This window comes from Gavia stellata, chromosome 1 (genome assembly GCF_030936135.1).
Source record: "Gavia stellata isolate bGavSte3 chromosome 1, bGavSte3.hap2, whole genome shotgun sequence".
Lineage (NCBI taxonomy): Eukaryota > Metazoa > Chordata > Aves > Gaviiformes > Gaviidae > Gavia > Gavia stellata.
This window is the reverse complement of record NC_082594.1, coordinates 38175986-38190934: the sequence shown is the minus strand read 5'-3', so window position 1 is coordinate 38190934 and position 14949 is coordinate 38175986. Positions and strand designations below refer to the sequence as shown.

The 14949-nt window shown below is 37.5% G+C and overlaps 1 protein-coding gene across 1 annotated transcript in view; it reads left to right on the top strand.

Moving 5' to 3' along the window:
- DIAPH3 (diaphanous related formin 3) overlaps positions 1 to 14949 on the top strand; it is a 254424-nt gene that overhangs the window by 130335 nt on the left and 109140 nt on the right. The gene's annotated exons all lie outside the window — the stretch shown is intronic.

Genomic DNA, 14949 nt, shown 5'->3' with positions numbered 1-14949 from the left:
ATTATTTTCCTGGTGCTTTCTCCAACGGGCAGTATAAGTATTATGTTGCTTTAGGACTTAAAACATTTAGCAGTGTTGATTTGTTTTGCAGGTATTTTTTTCCTACTGAGAAAAAAGTATTGGTTTACGGAATATTTTTTCTAATTTTGGGCATAGTCTCTGTCATCGTATCAAATAAACAATGTTGATATAAGGTGCAGATCGTTTAGTAATGTCAATCTCATTTGTTTTCAGTGAAGTTGATATAAAAGTTACAAGTTAGATTTATTAATCATGACTGATACTTTAAATGCAGTAATCCGTTTAATGGATTTTCATTGATGAACTACTGCCATACCACCATTCAAGCCTTGCTGCTGAGTACAGGTGTGTATTTGGCTTTCATCTGAAACAAAACCCGGTATGTTTGCCATCAACAATGATGCTTTGCATTTCAGACATTTTCTCCAAAAGCTTTTGTTCTTATGCAGTCTTATCCAGCCCTAGAAGATTTCGTTATACCTAAGGTATACAATATAGCCTATTTCTCTGGGTCTTTTGCATAAGAGATAATAAAGGTGCTGAAACACTGAACTATTTTGCTAAAATTTATTGGGCAAAGAAGAAATTGAGTTCTTGAGACATCCTCATGAAATATCTTTTTACCACAGAAACAAAATGACAAAACACTGGAGAACTCTTGCATTCCTTTTTCAGTTTGTCTGTGAGTCTTCTTTTATTTGGTCGTCACAGTCAAGGAGTGAATCAGAAGCCACTGGTAATGTTTTTACGATTGTAAGAGTATGATAATTAAACTCACATCATGTATCTTAAAAGTTTTTTGAGTATTCTAGTGAAAGAAGAGTTGGAATCACAGAAATAATAAATTAGAAATAAATGTTGGGATATCAAGCAATAGTTTAGAATTTTTTTTTAGAAGAAAAATAAAATGTATTAACTTTAAGAAGATATTTTTACTAAATAACAATGGAGATTTCTGAAATAAATAACTGGACTTTGGAAATCATTGTTACAAATAAAGCCTTTTTTTAATCTTACATTTTTTGTTTGACATTTCTAAATCAGGTCTGGGCAATTGTATGTTAGCTACAAAACTAATATTTACCTGACTGCACTTTTTGTGCTGAACTATGCTATATAACTTTTTTTGCAAAAGGTTTGTAAAAGAGTTTTAGGCATGTGTATAAAGAATTTCCTGCACTGTTAGAGCAGTGTGAGGTAATTCTTCTGTCTGCATGACAAAGATAGAGAAAGAAACTTTCTGTTGGACAAGTCTCATGCTTTAAACATCTGCAGTATTTTTGTGTCTGAAACACCTAATATTTGACACTTATGTCCATTGATTCATATAGCAGTTGCTTTTCTTTTACTTTTTGTCATCTTCACTTTTTTGATGATCCCAGATTTTGTTGTCAGACAGATTTAAAATTTTTAACTCTTGTTTTCTTCTTAATGCAAAGAGTTAAGCATTTACTTTGTCTGTCTTTAAGGAGATAAAGATAAATATTTGGCAATTTTTATGACAAGTATAAACACTTGTCTATGTACTGTTATGTCCATCCATGCTTGCAGTAACTTCTTTCTGTCTGAATTTTTTGCTTCAAAACTCGGTCCATTACATATTCTTTGGAATACATTTCACCTGTTGTTAAGACATTCACTCTGCTGTATCAATATATCCAATAACTCTTAGCTGAATAAAAGTTTAGCTATGTTCTTACTTATCTTCATCCCTGTTACAGTATTGATGGTGTATCTTTTCCTCGTATTCCACTGTTTATGATGAGCTCATTGCTGGTTTTTGTCCTTCTATCTTCCTCATGTAAACAAATTTTCTACTTTTTTTTTTTGGTTTTTTTTTTGCTTTTTTTGTTTTGGTATTTCAATTTCCTTCTGACCCTTACTCTCTAGCTGGTAGAAGTTCCTTATCTTGGTTGTGTGAAATTCTTAGAAGTTGGTCTCTTTCAAAACTGCATTGTTCAAAGTAGTGGTCTTGTCTGTGTATGAAATTCTCAATTGCTTCTTCCAAAGACTGAGGCCTACTAGCCTCGAGTGTATTTATCAGCCCTGTTGTTGTGTCCTTTTGCTAAGCCCTGGCAGCTTCATTGCTTCTGTTTTCGCTCGTAGTTCCATGAAATACTGGACAATTTCCTGCCAGAAGTTGAAGAGTTTCTCATATTTACTTGCACATAATTGTATTGTCCCCTGTTCTAGCTATTATTTGGTCATCTCAAGTTTCAGCTTCCTTTTAACTTTAATGGTTTTGCCTTGGTGGCATAGCACAATGCCTGTCTTGAACGTTGATGACCATGCAACATGTGTCTAGTTATAGCTGAGACAGAAACCAATATGCATAGCTGTTTTAGCTGTGTGGTTGTTTTGTTGTTTGGTTGGTTTTTCCCTCTTAGTATAACTCTCAGGGTATTGTGTGGCTTTCCAGGATCAACAGGGCCTCTCTTTGGTGTCCTGGTTTCAGCTGGGATGGAGTTAATTTTCTTCCTAGTAGCTGGTATAGTACTGTGTTTTGGATTTAGGATGAGAATAGTGTTGATAACACACTTATGTTTTAGCTGTTGCTGAGCAGCGCTTACACGAAGTCAAGGACTTTTCAGCTTCTCATACTGCCCTGCCAGGGGCACAAAAAGCTGGGAGGGGACACAGCCAGGACAGCTCACCCAAACTGGCCAAAGGGATATTCAGTACCATATGACATCATGCTGAACAAAAAAACCAAACTGGGGGGAGTTGGCCAGAGAGGCGCAGCTGCTGCTCCGGAACTGGCTGGGGAGCGGCTGGTCAGCAATTGCATTGTGCATCACTTGTTCTATATATTCTTTTATCATTATTAATATTTTCTTCCTTTTCTGTCCTATTAAATTGTTTTTATCTCAACCCGTGAGTTTTACCTTTTTTCCGATTCTCTCCCCCATCCCACTGCGGGGCGAGTGAGCAAGCAGCTGTGTGGTGCTTAGTTGCTTGCTAGGGTTAAACCATGACATCTGGCTATGTGTGCTAAGCTAACATCTAACATTGCTTCAGTTCTACTCCATTAGAGTATGTTTTTCCTTTGTACTGCAGACACTGATACTGTTCTGTCATGAGTCCACTGTTGACTCACCTGGGGACAGCCCTGCTTTTCTTAGCTCTTGCTTAGGCCATCTAAAGCTTCCATTTGGCTGCCAAGTGAAGTTTTCTGATAACTTCAGAAAAAATAATGTTAATTTAGATATTCTCTTGAGAGAAACTTAAAAGGAGAAACACCACCGTGGGTAATCTTAAGGTATAAAGAACAGGTAAAGTAAAGGGATTTGGACCATGGAGGTGCAATTCAACTTCACAGGAAAACTTAGAGATGACAAAATAAAAGAAAAATATAGTTATGTTGAAGAAAGCAGAAGCTGAAAGTTTCTAGATCAGCTGGTTTATTGGGAGACATGACTAAGAGTAGTTTCTCAAGAAGAACTCTTATGAACCTTTTTTAAAGACAGATTATGTTGTAGATAAATAGGAAGTCCAAGTTAAATGCTCTTCTGAGTTATGGTTAACAGTTGTGTAGGACATTTTGAAAATAAGAACAAAAGGAACTAATGGAGATCGCTTGCTTGAATACAGCATAATTAAGAATGTGATCCAATAATACACTGGTATTAATTTCAGGCAAGCAAGGTTAGAGCCTTTTAAGAAATATAGTGTGAGAAGAGAAATAATATGTGCCTATTTGAGAGACTGCTGGAGAGTTGAAAAATAAACCATTGTTCATTATAATTGTTTTTAATAAAGCTATAATAGATCTATGTGAGTCAACATTTGTTCAGTGCTTCTTGAATGTAAAATATTCAAGTACTAATTATTATCTTCTATTGTTATTTTGTATTAATTAGATGTGAGTCTGAGGGTTTTTTCTGAGATATTAAAATTGTAAGGGTCATGAAGCAACTGATAAGGGCATCTTATTGCTTGCTTGTTTGAAGTAAACTTTCTGAACTTCTAAGCTGAAGGATAAATACAAAAGAGAAGTTTACAGTAACCTAAAGCTTTCAAGTTTCAGACTTGCATGGAAAAATGAGCATAGGAAAAAACCTCTCAGGGTGAGAGTTTAAGGAAAAGTGATTTTTACTTCCAAAATCTTGTTGTAAATTGATTTTTTACCTGCTCGGTCTCTTATAGATTTAATTCACTTGTGCTGTCATACCCACGTTCTTCTGAGCACCACCATGTGCGTGTCCAAGCAGTCTGGCCAGGGTTGTTGATGTGCAGCACAGAGGACAAGGGACTCTCTCAACACCATATTACGTCTCTGTGGTGGTTCTTGATTGGTGACAGCAAGCTTTTTTGGACAGATCTTTTATGTGATCACAAGTCATCAGTTGCCATGAGGTTGTCTTTATCTCAGAATCTCCTAACTTAAGCTTCTTGTAAATCTTGGCCAGGTTGCTGCCCACTGTTTTCTTTGCCTTGTTTAGAATCTATGTTTAAAACACCTGTTTACAGTTTACTGATGGGCTAATAAGAAAAGGAATAATCATAGAATATTTCAAGTTGGAAGGGACCCATAAGGATCATTGAGTCCAACTCCCTGCTCCTCTCAAGACTACCTAAAAATAATCATATGACTAAGAGCGTTGTCCAGATGCTCCCTGAATTCTGACAGGCTTGGTGCCTTGATCACTTCCCTGGGGAGCCTGTTCCAGTGACCGACCACCCTCTCAGTGAAGAACCTTTTCCTAATGTCCAACCTGAACTTTCCCTGATGCAGCTTCATTCCATTTCCTCATGACCTGTCCCTGGTCACCAGAAAGAAGAGCTCATCACCTCCCCCTCCACTGCCCCCCCTGAGAGGAAGTTGTAGACCACGATGAGGTCTCCCCTCAGCCTTTTCTTCTCTAAGCTGAACAGACCAAGTGACCTCAGCCTGTCCTCCTAAGTTTTGCCCTCGAGACCTTTCACCATCTTGGTCTCACTTCTCTGGACACACTCTAATAGTTTCATGTCCTTCTTATATTGAGGTGCCCAAAACTGCACGCAGTACTCGAGGTGGGGCTGCACCAGTGCAGTGTTGAGTGGGACAACCACCTCCCTCGCCCAGCTAGCTATGCTGTTGCTTGATGCACCCCAGGACTCAGCTGGCCCTTTTGGCTCCCAGGACACACTGTTGACTCATATTCAACTTGCCACTGCAACTTGCTGGGAATGGTGTCCTGAGAAGAAATACAGTTCATTCTGTTGACCCTTGTGCTGCTGTGTCTTCTGCTGCTTACATGCATGCGCCCATTTCTATTCATACCAACCTTAATATTTCTGTTTAAAGATTGATACAGCAGGAAGAAATCACATTGACCTAATGATGTAGCCAGAGTAAAAAGGGCTTTCATGAATGTCTATCCTGCAGACAGGAAGTGCCACTGAGAAAAAGAAGACGTTGAACTCTTTCCACTTACTTCTAAAAGTCTGTTCAGCAAGAAACATGCATTTGGAAAAGAACTTGTTGACAGACAGCTCTCCTTTTAATTTGTGGAGTAAATATGGTGTTTGAAAGAATATGGGAGTGATAAATATACATCTTAAGTATTTCAGATATGTTGAGATAATTTAGATTTTAAGCAATGCTTTTTTTTTTTTTGTGGAGGTGGTTGGATACTGTGCTTTCTTTGTGTCGGAAGCATCATAATTCAGATTACAGTAATCATTCTGTTGTTACATTGCACTGTTGTGACTGGCCCTTGAATAATTTTACTTTTTTGCTGGATAACTCATTTTACTAAAGGGTTTTTGACAAGTATAGGTTGCTTAATGAGAGTGAAAAATATTTTAGGAACATCAGTGACTCAAGATTTAAATGTCAGTGATCGTAGAGTTAAAGTCTATAGTTAATGGAGAAGTTCTGATAAAGAACAGTGGATTGTAATGGATCATAAGTCAGACATGAATCACTTGTGTCTTCTTTTTGCAGCCAACAAACGTACGTGAAACTGAAATGTAGGTGTACAAATATAGCCTGTAAAACTTCTGAATTTTCCTCTGTTCACTACTGCTGAACCCCCAGCTAGAATATTACATTCAGTTTGGAGGTGTTTAGTACATCAATGTGTGAACCAAAACAGAGACTCCATAGATAACTAATGATGATAGCTATAGGAACATGTGATATGAAGAAATATTGTTTGTAAGTTCTTTAACTTAAGAGCAAGATAGAGTGTCTCTCAAAATATGTGTAGGAAAAATGGAAAAAGGAAGGAAGTAATTTACTGTGAATACTGATGATTGGAACGGCAGCATGTAATAGGCTTTCATTTTTGACAAAAAAGCTACAGGTTAGATAATGGGAATATTTTTCTGATAGAATAACAAAACAATGGAATTGACTGACTAGGGAAACTATGGAGGGTGTCATCAGACATCTTTTTGATCTGGTACCCTTTTTGGGTGACATAAATAGTTGATTCTCCCATAGGAGAACAGAATGGAGTGAAGGATGTTTCCCTGCTTATGCTATACATACATTAACCAAAATGTCCAAACATAGTAGTGTTTCGGATAGCTTATGGCATATAAACATTGCAATTAGTATGGTAACACTACTTCATTACATATTTTTAAGAACACCTTTCTGATGAAAATAAACACTTTGTGCCTAGGATATCATATCACAAATCTCAGTTAAGGCCTAGGTCATAGGATGATTATCTGATCTCTGCCTTTACTAAGCAAGCTACCTGGAAATCTATCTCAAATCAGTAAGGTAGATTTTATTAGGGGATTAATGGTAAGAAATTGCTAACACAGAATGATATCCCATTTTTTGAGTTACGCTTATCTCAGGTTTTGTACACACAAGTTACAATGTTAAATTCAGAGAAAGAGATTCTGGAATGACAAAGATTTACTGAAATTATCTGCATTGCTGTTTTATGCTGAAAATACTTGAGGCAAGTGTTGGATGGATTTGGTTTTTTTCTTACTCTTCAATACATTTGTATTTGAAAGGAAGCAAAATAATGGTTGATTAGAGTAGCTTGTTGCAGGTGATGGTTCAGAGAATCCACACAGGTTTTACATTTTATATGAGGTCCAGAAAACCTTTATTCTTTTTGATCTATAAGTGTTCTTTCACATATGCAGTCCTTCATGTCCTTCATGGACTTTCTTTTTTTTGTACTAAAATAATTCAGGGAAGAATAGTGACCAAAACCATCCATAATTCAGTTCTCATTAATTTTTATATTGGTTTTGAATGTTATTCAATATTTTGAAAACAACTTTCTGAACCATCTTGTATCCCACTATTTTTGGCAGTTGTGGGGATGATAAATTACTAGATGACATTTTAAGGCTGTGTCTGTACTACTCAACTAAAAAGCACCGGAGAATGCTTTTGGACATTGAACCTTAATTGTCCACAGTGCTAATTTGTTAGAATAGACAGAGGTATGCTTTTAGCCTGTGCAGAATTGCGCTTTCCCAACCAATTTCTGGGCACAGCTTGGAAGATAGTAAGAGATCTCAGGAGCTGAGCATCCAGTCAGATAGTTGAGGACTCAAGAATAAGACAGAGGCAGATAGGTTTATTAAGGCAAGTTATAATGGTTACAAAGCACGTCTTCCCTTTTTCATCATGGTAAAGACTGAGCAGCACATCATAGGGAAGTTGGGTACAAGCATGTTCCAGCTGTTCAGAATTTGAGTGTCTATCAGGCATCCCTGCACCTTTTGGCCCTGATATCTCAGGGTGCTTTTGGAGGCACAGAGGTGCATGGCAATGTTTGGTCCCATATCAGGTGGCTCCAGATCTTTGCCCCCACCCTCCCCAAGTTATTTTGGGTTGCAGTTTATACAGATCAGTGCCAGAATACTCAAAATATAATTGATTCTTTAGAGTTGCATGTTGTTATGATAGATTATGCTTTCTTGCTGCTCCAGCTAAGAATGTTCTGAAACTATAGTTCCCCATTAACTCCCCAGCAGCACACATCCACCTCTCCCCACTCTCTTGCCCACACAACAATGCTGAGGCTTCAGGCCTGTCCATGCCAACATATGGTAACCACCTGTTGCACCAGGAACTGTTCCCAAAAGTAGTTCTGATTTGGTTATGCTGCATGGAAGGAGCTGAATCCAGTAGTAAGCGTGTAGAGTCTTCAGTGCCTGTAATCCTTAGTGGTGTAAAATAGTCCTGGTTTTAAATATGTGAATGCAGTTCCATTTAAAAAAATCATAATTTTTACGTTCCTTATAAACACTTTTGAGGTAAACAGTTGCTAATACGTTTGACCTTGGGTGTAGGCAACTGTACAAAGAGTCTCACACCTGAGAATAGTGTCTCAAGAGCCACGTGTGATAGCTCCTGCTTCATTTCTTTTCTTAAAACTTGAGATATTTGGAAGTATGTTCCCATATTGTCTGGGAGTGGAAAAAAAAAAGAAACAGATTTTTTTTTTTTGATAACTTTTATTTACTCAAAGATAAAATTGAGGGAACTATGAAATATTGTTTCAGAAATAATTAATGCCCAGACCTAGTGAAATACACTGATAGCTAACCCAAATAGAATTTGGCAAGCAATCCTCACATGGCTTCACAGATTGTTCGTTGATGGATGTGTTTTTAATGAGTTCGTACCAAAGGAGAAGATTTCACTAGAGTAAATTGAAGATTAGAGTGAGGCCTGATGAAGGCTAGTTTGTCTTAAATAATTCAGCAGACACTTAAAATGATCAATTCCATATTCACCTGATGGTTTCCCCTGTATGTACTCATTGAGGATAACTCAGAATGTATTAATGTTTTTCACCGTGGTCTGGAAAATATCATACTATCACTATATCTGCAGAGATGTACTCTGCCCTTTCTAATACTTGATGCTTGGGCACAGCCATACCTAGGGACACTTCAGTTTGTTTAAAATCCTGAAGTGGTGAGGTGCATCTGTGCTGTGAGATATTTTGATTGTGTTAATTTCTGTCTGCAAACCTTACAGTCTTCTGTTGTCTTCTATAAGTCATGTGTATCTGCTGCTCTGCCTTGTCAGTGTTCTCCATCAGTAATTCCAGCCATTCCAGGAGTGTTGCCAAAGACTAACTTCCTACTATATGCCATCTGTGACAGTTAAAAAATCTTTATAACAAATTGCAGTCAAGTTGCTTATGCTGTTTAGAGAGAGAACATCCTTAACTCCGGTAATGTTGGTGTCTTTCAAGCCTTGAACCTGGATAGGGTGGAGAATCAGGCTCGAGAAATATCTTCTGAAAGTGGCCATCACGCTCTGCACTGATCTGAGTGTTTGCGATTGCCATTGGGTTGAATTGGATTATGTTACTTCCTCTGTATCACTGAAAGATTGAATCATAGAGGAATGTTCCTGTAAAAGATTCAGTACCAGCAGGTCTCACTCTTATCCCTGTTCAGTTCTGGTAAAACTATTTTGGGTAGCTAATCTAAAGAATAGGTTATAAAAAAGTGTCTTATTGTTGCCTGATGTTAATGTGAATGGCTGGAAGTTGTTGGTTGTTGTTTCTTCCAGCACACACATAGGCTATCTCTTTCAGTTTTCTTCTTGGCAGGTATCTCTACAACTTCAGATCAATTAGGTTGTTTGTCTGAAGGGTCCTCGTCTTTTGCCTCCAGCCATTCACCTTATGACCTAAGGAGCATGACCAATACAGGATCCTCCCATTTTGACTCTCAGCAACTTCAAAGGTTTCTTGGAATTTAGCCACCTAAATTGAGTGTCCAAATGACTGGCTAATGTAGGGCAGCTGTGCTGAAAGAACCTTGAGGCTAGTCAGTACCTCTTACATCCCTGGAGCTTGAAATGACTATGCAGATATTTCACCTGTTCCAGCTTCAGACTTTAGTGCTCAAAGGAACTCCTATGGAGCCCACGTGCTTTAGGATTTACTTTCCCTGTGATCATTTTGTAGAACTGGGGAACTTTCTCCAAGATAGGCAAGCTGTCTTCCACAGCATTCATTTAGGTGACACTTCACATCAGATTGTTTTTGCCATGGATTATCTGTGGTTCCAAATATACTAAATAACCATATGGATAAAAATTCCACAGTTGTTATTGTATTCTCTATTGACAGGACTACAGGAGATCTATAGTGGAATGCTTTTTCCTTACCGGTACTGTCATCATCATAGACGTATACATTCCTGCTTAGGAAATTAACTTGGACACCTTGTTGGGTCAGCAGAGAACACTATACTAAATATGAATGTGCTAGAGAGCTGAGCTTTTTTAAAAATGGGTCATGTCTGTCAAATCAAAGACCTCATAATCAGCTGCTATTGTGGTCTGTTACCGCTATGTATTGCTTAAATAATTATGTAGCGTCAAATTCCACTGTTATGTTGGAGTTGTTATGGTGGTTCAACCTGATGGGAAGTACTAAGCCTGCTGTCATGGTTTTCAGACATTCCTATCCAGACCTTGATCATCTGTCTGTACCTTCATGGCCTGTATGTTCGGAGGCTTGAAATAATAGTGTAGACTTCTTTTCATTAGGAGCTGAATTCCTAGTAGTAGCCAGACAGAAGATGAGGTATTTATTTTAGAGCTAAGCTGATCAGATTTTTGCATCTGGAATACAGCTAGATCTGTTTTACTTTCAGAAACTCTCGTCCATTTGGTTTAATATTATATTATTCTGTTTTAAATTCATAAATGACTTCTGCCCTTGACGTCTGGTATAAATTTATTTATTTTTGCTTTCTGGCTGAATTAGAAGTTTTACAGAGGATTTTTACCTATATTGAACTCTTGACTTGGTTTCCCATGAGGAAAGCTTGTCAGTCTAGTGGCATTTGCTCCATATGCACCTTTTAATAAAAATAGCTTTTCTGACATCTGTTAGGTCTGCTAAAAATAGAATAATTTGGGAAATTCAGACCCTTCCACTCTTGCATGATTCCTTTTTAGGAAAATACAGTTGTCCAAATTCAACTTGGAGAAACAAAAGCTGTTTATGCGTTCCATTCTGATCAAGATGTCAGTAAATCTAATGGTATTTTTTGGATAAGACAAAAAAAATCACCTCTTTCTTTTCATAGTAGAACATACCTATCTGTGAATTTCAGCAGGAAGACTGTAAATTCAGCTTGTTTTGACAGCTGTGTTGTAGCCCCCATTGGCAATTTGGATCTATTTCATAAGACAGGTGACTTCTGGAGTATTCAAAAGGAATGCCCCCATTTCTGAGATCTGCAGACTGGCCTTGCTGGTCCATCTCTGTGGAACATAATGCCATCAGAAAAGTACCAGGGATTTTCTGCACTGTACATCAGTGCACTGTCATCCACAAGACAGGAGAAGACTATCTGTGTGCAGCTAGGAGGTAATTGATAGATGTTGTCCCTGTGTCACTTACAGTACACTCCCTTTTTTCTGTCCTGAATATCCTTTTGGAAAGTCTTGGATTTGCAAGAAACTGAGTCAGTGGTGCAAATTCAAGCTGTTTAAAATTCAAGCTGGAGAAATAGAGTAGCAGGACATGCCCTATATTGATGCTAGTAAGGCTGAAAAGTCATCAGTTCAATTGTTTGCATGTACACATATCCACATTGCAAGTATAAAGATTTTCTGGTTTCTCATGTAATTTTACTTTTGAGTTGGCAGTTCTTGCCTTTATTTTGGAAAAAGAGTGTTTCAAAGGTGAAGAAAGATGTACTATTTCCACAGAGCCATAAAAACTTCTCAACAAAAATACTGTTCCATTATCATGGATTGACTTCCCATACACTGAAATAATGTTTGGTCTTTCCAGAATGCTGCGGATCTTCACTAAGGTTTGGGCATATTGACTGTCCATTTCAAATTGAGCAGGCTGTTCTTTTTTCTTCTTTAAACATGTGATAAAAGGTCTGTTAAGGTATCAGTTCTTCCTTACTTGGAAATTTTTTTCTGCTTTTCAAGTGCATGAGTCTAAAGATAAGTGTTAGAAATTCACACTTTTTACCTATGCACTCTGTAGAGTTCACTGATGCTGCAGTGATGAAAACCACACGTTTTCCACAGGGGATGCCCTTCCAGTTTACTCTCTTAGTCAGCTTGGCTGTAACTGATACTTTACTTTTTGGATGGGAACACTTTCAGGTGGTCTGACAGCCTCGGCACTGTTGATCCTTTAAGGAAGGTATATTGTGAAACTGGAATCCTTGCAGTGTGCTTCTCTACGAGCTTGTGGTAAGAATGAATCACATTCAGTGATCAAAATGTAATGTCAGTGTAACTTCTGAGACATCAGTAACTTGCTTGACATCAACAAAGCAGACAGTGAAAGCACACGTTTACCAGATGGCACACTCTTGCAGGTGCCTTCAAGTTTATGCTTTATTTGAGAGAAAAACCTCTCTTTGCGCTTGGATAAAGGGCTGTGAGAGCTACTACCAGATAGCTCAATTCAATTGTCAATTCCCATTTGGACTTGCACGTAGTGAGAATATTCTTGTGGACTATTACTTCAAAAATAGAACAATTCATTACCCATAAACTGAGTTCTCTGATGCGTGTACTCCACTCACCCTTTAGCTTTCTACTTCAACTTCCCTTTTTAGTTATTTGGTTTGTTTGTTTTCAGGATTCCGCTATAAGGTCATGAGTAGACTTACGTACTTAGATACTGAGTATAAAAAAAGTATAAGGCATGAAAATAAGCCTCTCAACATTGCACCACTTAAATTCTTAGCATCTCTTGTGATAAGTTGTATGGATTTTACTATTTGAATATATTTGTAGATTACATGTCACAAAGAAATCCATATATTGCTAAGGGAACTCTCTATCTTCTCCCTTCTCAATTAATGACTTAGCAAATAGGTAAACAAATAGTACCAACAACATGCGTTGTACATGAACTATGGATTTCAGAGTATTTAAAAAACAATAATAAAAAAGCGCCCAATGGCATTTCTGTTGCATTTCTGGCATGTGCTTCTGTTTCTGATTTTTTTTAGATTACATAGTTCTGCATCCATCCTTAAGACTTACATACAGAACTTCTTAATTTGTTGTAGTTCAACTGGTTCTGATGAAAACTTCGCATCTTTCATGCATATGTGCTTGCATGTGTTTGTGCAACACATCTTTGTGATCTAAAGTATCTGATTATTTCAGTTTCAAGAATTTGCCTGTCTGAGAAGGCAAGAGTCAATAAATGATGCATCATCTGCTGGTTCTGTAGTATCTTGAGTTTGGTACCATTTAAAATCAATGCAACTTACACTTCGTTAGTTCCCATGGTTTGATATTAATGATTGTCTCTATTGCACCCTGAGTAGGGACAAATATTAAAAATCTGGATAATTTCAATGGAGTTTTGTGTTTTTCTAGTCTAGTCTCAAATTCTTCCTGAATGGAGAACAAAACTTAAAAGCACTCTTCTCAATATGCTGAGAAGTAGTAGTACACATATAAATCTAGTAAGTGACTTGTTTGAAGAAAAGGGGTTAATATTGATTCTTCCTGACGGAGGTGGGAGAATGACTTTGTGACGCTTGCCTCTGTCCAGTACCTTAATGTTCTTTTAGGTATTTATTCCTAAATTAGGTGTAAAGTTGTAAAAGCACTACATTAATTTTAGGTGGACTTTAGGTGTTCCATTTCTATTTCCCTGTGAAATGCCCTATTTGAATTCAAGTCCCATTATTCTTGCTTAACTGTTCTTAAGTAAGAATTTCACCACATTATTGGATGCTATTTAGTGTATAATGAGTACAGAGTACCTGCCTACAGTTGATACTGAGCTAACATTCAAACTATATACACTTTAGCATGTTACTTTAGGACAAGTCTGGAGGCAGTCTGTGGACTAAAGCTTGGTAGTGGAGTTGCTTTTCAACCTAGTTTCATCTGAAAGACGTCCTGTTTGTGTGCTCTGCTCTGTGATGCAAACCCAAGTGTGGTTAGTGGAAAGGATTGCTTATTTTACTTTTAAGATTTCTTGTCTGAACTAAAATGCAAATGGTATATTTACTTTAATGGGACATCATCAGGTGGTTGCACTGCGACACAGGCATTGCAGAAGTGGCTTAGTAGCATAAAATGTTAACGCTACCTGATTTTATTTCTACTACTGTCACAGTAAAACCAATGAAATAGACTAAATTCCATCCTCTTCTGCTTGTATGCCAAACCCTGTGGATTAGACAGCCTTCAGTATCAGTTTAAGATAACTTGTTTGACTTTACACTGAAATGGATGAAGAGTGTCACCATTATCCTTTTCACTGAGTCTACTGTGGGACAATCAGCACCAAACAACTTGTGAAACGTTGCACTGTCAGAGTTATTTTCACATTGATAGAGAAGATATGGGTTGAGAAATATTCTGTAAAACCTTAGGTATCACTGTGGTTTGGAAAGGGATATTTACAATTTACAGGCAAACTTTTAAGGTCACTATATGAAAACTATTACTTTGTAGGAGAAGTGCCAATATTATTGCTTCTTTTCTTGCATTGAGAAGTTCTGATAGTTGGGAACTGTAACATGTGTTTATTATTTAAAAAAAAAGAAAAAAACCTCAAAACCTAGTTTAGGATTTCAGGAATTGTCAAGGCATTATTGACTTGAACCTTACCTTGAGAAAGAGAAGTACAAGTATGGGAAAGAAGGTCTTACAGAATTGTGAGAAAACAGGGATAGGGAAAAATGAGGGAAGAAGCTCATGGAAGAATTTGAGACGTTTCTCCCATGCAAACAGAACCACAGAGCAGGGAGGAAAAAAACGTGATTTCTGCAGTGGAAGAAGGAAAGTAGGAACATATAGTGCCTGGTAAGGAGAAAAGGAGCAAGAACGGAAAACAGAAAGCTTCTGGGATTGTATGTAATGCCAAACCCAAAAAATGTTTCAAGATTTCTGTAACAGAGTTGGAAGGATGAGTAGTACATTGGAAACTTGGGAGATGGAGGAATTTAATTTATTGAATGCATTCGATGTTCCTTGACTTAAAG